Source organism: Myotis brandtii, unplaced genomic scaffold (genome assembly GCF_000412655.1).
Source record: "Myotis brandtii unplaced genomic scaffold, ASM41265v1 scaffold786, whole genome shotgun sequence".
NCBI lineage: Eukaryota > Metazoa > Chordata > Mammalia > Chiroptera > Vespertilionidae > Myotis > Myotis brandtii.
In genome coordinates, this window is record NW_005371157.1 from 235105 (window position 1) to 239187 (window position 4083).

Consider the following 4083-nt stretch of genomic DNA (forward strand, 5'->3'; position numbering starts at 1 on the left):
GCTCCACCAGGCAGGGGCTGTCCTGCAGCAGCTGCAGGCTGGACCCTGGACAAAGCCAGCGGGGCCGTCACTGCACAGCCACGCGTCCCGGGGGCTGCTCTCCCGGCCAGCAGCTCCCACCCCCTCTCTCGGGCCTTTAGATCGAGCCGCTAACGGGAGGACATGTTTGCCACAACGGCCGCGAAGGGTCCATCACTTAACTCAGCGGTTCTCAACCCGTGGGTCGCGACCCCTTTGGCGGTCGAACAACCCTTTCACAGGGGTCGCCTAAGACCATCCTGCATATCAGAGATTTACATGACGATTCATCACAGTAGCAACATCACAGTTATGAAGTAGAAACAAAAATAATTTTATGGTTGGGTCACAACATGAGGAACTGTATTTAAAGGGCCAGGAGGTTGAGAACCACTGCCTTAACGCAGGGAACAAACTAGGAGGCCAACACCTCACACGGGTCGAGGGCGCAGACAGGAAGTGCAGGTGCTGCCGATTATGAAAGAGATGCAAGTTCCAGCAGGACCATCGTTCCCTCAAGCGGACACTTTTCTTAAACTGAGCGAACTTGATGCCGGAAGCACAGCAGGCGGCCATTCCTGCGACCCGCACCTCAGCGTCTACCCTCACCGACGCCCCGCGCCATCCACCGACGGGAGGCAAGGCAGATGAAGGCGGGTCCCAAGGCGGGCCCACGGCGAGGACTCGGAACACTGAGCTCCGGGGAGAAGGGAACGGACAGGGCGAGGAAGAGGGGGCAGCAAGGAGGGCGGCCACAGACCGGGAAAGTCTACAGGCACCGCTGTAAGGGCTGGGGTTGGCTCCAAACACCAGACAACAAGGGCCCAGCGATCGTGCCGCCCGGAGGAACCGCGAAGACCCTCGGACGCGCAGAGGAGATGCTAACGAGCTGGAGGGTGGCCGCTCAGGAACAGGCGTGGGACGCGCAACTTCAAAGCCGGAAGAAAGGGCTGACAAAACCGAAAGCTTTATCCGCCCGCGGAGGGCAGGACCAGGAGGGAAAGGAGCAAAGACAGGAAAATGTAAAAGAACGTGGTGAGAACAGGCTCAGATACAACAGAAAGCAAATGGAACCGTTCCCGGTGTTAACAGAGCTGCTCAGACCACGTGCAGAGCCCCAGGCCGGCTGCTGTCTATGGGAGACGCCGGCATGGGGACCTGCGGGCTGAGGGCGGAGGGACAGGCTTAGATCACGTGCAGAGCCCCAGGCCGTCTGCTGTCTATGGGAGACGCCGGCATGGGGACCTGCGGGCTGAGGGCGGAGGGACAGGCGGCACCTTCCAACTGTAAAAAGCGGCTTCAACACAGAGCCCTCGGGGCTTCAGAAGCAGCCGTTTCAGAGGCGACGGACCCGCCAGCCTGCTCGCTCCCCACGCCAAGGCTCCTGAAGGGAAAAGAATTCCCGAAGAAAATGCCGGGCCCACAATCTCAGCGGGAGAGGTTCACACGCCTCCCAGAAACAGCCACCCAAAATGAGCAAGAACGACAAACACGTGAACGCAGGAACAGGACACGGGGAAAGCCAGTGCCGGCTTGCGGGGGGGGCGGGGGGGGGGCCCCTGGGAACCAGGCCTCTTTGGGAGAAAAATGTTGCAAAATGAGGTTGTGGCGATGGCTGCACAGCCCTGTAAATGCGCTAAAAGCCACGGAAGTGTACACTTTAAATGCGTCAGCTGCGTGGTGAATCAATTAGTGTATCTCAATACAGCGGGTCAAAACTATTTTTTAAATTGTGACTACAGCCCTAGCTCGTTTGGCTCAGTGGATAGAGCGTCAGCCTGTGGACTGAAGGGTCCCGGGTTCGATTCCTGTTAAGGGCACATGCCTGAGTTTCGGGCTTGATCTGCAGGAGGCAGCCAATCAATGATTCTCTTTTCTGTCTCTCTCCCCCTCTCCCTTCCCCTGTGAATGCAATAAAGATATATTTAAATAAATAATGTGGCTTACGAACGAGGCCACCAGGGAGGACTCTGCACACGCCAGAACACAGCACATGCAGCAGACTCTACAGAACATTTGCAAAAACTCCCCGTGCAACGCGCCTCAATCAGACCTCAACAGATGTAAGAAAAGAGAGACGCAGATACCGTCTACCTCCAATGAAATAAATGAGCAATCAACAGGGAAGACGGAAAGAAACCCATGTTTTGCATCTAAAAGACACCCCTTTAAAGAATTTGTGGCCGAAGAAAACAATCATCGGGGAAAGTATGAAGCCCCTGGAACTGCATTACAGCAGAAGCACTCACCGCCCAGGGCAGCCTGAGGGAGGGCGGGCGGAGGGCCCGGTCAGAGGAGCGCGTGTAGGAGAAAACAAGACAGGCCTCGACGTTCAACCCAAAAGAGGGTAAGAGACTGACTAAGGGGAAAACAGCGGAAGTCAGTGTCGGAGAATTGTGGCACCGTTTATAGTAGCGAACCGTTAGAGACAGGATCACCTTACCATGGAGACGTGATTAGGTAAAATCTAGTGAATGACAGTCAGTAAATCGACCTGCTCCAAGCAGAAAACACCTGCTGTGAGGTAAGAGAGAACCGGCAAGACCCCAAACTGTACGATGGAGGGACCTCGTTTTTATAAGAAAAACTAGAGGCCCGATGCATGAAATTCCTGCAAGAGTAGGCCCTCCTTCCCCCAGCTGCCGGCACTGGCTTCCCTCTGGCACCCGGGACCCGGGCTTCCCTCGCAGCCCGGCTTCATCCGGAAGGTTGTCCGGTCTAATTAGCATATTACGCTTTTATTATTGTAGATACAGCTTCGTGTTAGGAAAATGGCCGCAGGAAATAAAAAGGTGACTGGTTTAATTTTCCTCTTTACTCCTTTGTGTTGTTGAAGTTTTAGTACATCTCTACTGACTTCAGAGAGGAAGAGAGAGAGAGGGATGGAAACATCAATGATAAGAGAGAATCGCTGATCAGCTGCTTCCTGCACCCGCCACACTGTGGATCGAGGCCACAACCTGGACATGTGCCCTGACCGGGAATCGAACCCTGACCTCCTGGTTCATTGGTCGGTGTTCAACCACTGAGCCACCAGCTGGGCATGTGGTTGAAGTTTTATATAAAGAATATGTGTTGCCGAAACCGGTTTGGCTCAGTGGATAGAGCGTCGGCCTGCGGACTGAAAGGTCCCAGGTTCAATTCCGGTCAAGGGCATGTACCTTGGTTGCGGGCACATCCCCAGTAGGGAGTGTGCAGGAGGCAGCTGATCGATGTTTCTCTCTCATCGATGTTTCTAACTCTCTATCTCTCTCCCTTCCTCTCTGTAAAAAATCAATAAAATATATTAAAAAAAAAATATGTGTTATGCCCCTGGCTGGTGTGCTCAGTGGTTAGTGTCAGCCTTGCATGGAAGAGTCTCGGGTTCGATTCCTGGTCAAGAAATGCCTTTGGGCTGCAGGTTTGATGCCCAGCCCCGGTCTGGGCATGTGCAGGAGGCAACCACATCGATGTTTCTCTCTCTGTCTCTCTCGTCCCCCTCCCTCCCTTCAATCTTCTCTAAAAAATCAATGGAAAAAATTTCAGGATTAAAAAAAAAAGTTTTACTTTCATAATCAGAGAGAAAACAAAACCGATTTTTTAATAAAGAAAAAAATGCATTGAGAACAGGAAAATGCGTGTGCCCTCGCCCTCGGCAGCCACCTAGCACCTAGCACAGACGGAACTGCGGAGGCCCGAATCCGGCTGGAATCAGTAAACTTCAAGCTGCAGCTCGCTCCCTGATCACTCCCTCACCCTGATGTGACCCCAAGTAGCCAGGGTGGGTCTTCAGGATGTGAGGGAAGGACACTGACCAGATGCGGACCCCTCCTCCAGGACAGGGGAGCCCTGTGCACCCTCTGGCCTCTGGGAAAGGCAAGAACAGCGCCCCTCACCTGCTTCAGTTAGGGTTTTAAACCAGTCCAGCAACTTCTCCAAGCAGGTGTCATCTGCCACAGGCTGCCTGGGGTCTGCCAGGGCCGCACAGAGAGCGGGGAGGAGCTGGGCGCACTCGGGGTCCATGACGAGGCCGGGGTCCTGCAAAGGAAAGGTCAGGCCCGGCCCCCACAGCCCGAGTCGCAGGCA

General features: G+C 54.6%; 1 long non-coding RNA gene across 1 annotated transcript in view; it reads right to left on the reverse strand.

Moving 5' to 3' along the window:
- LOC102257380 overlaps window positions 1-4083 on the reverse strand; it is a 4452-nt gene continuing 369 nt past the window's right edge. Inside the window, exons 2-3 of the long non-coding RNA XR_314544.1 lie at window positions 3894-4035; window positions 1-45 (exon numbers count right to left, since the gene is read on the reverse strand). This is a non-coding gene — a long non-coding RNA (uncharacterized LOC102257380). The remainder of the gene's footprint in view (window positions 46-3893; window positions 4036-4083) is intronic.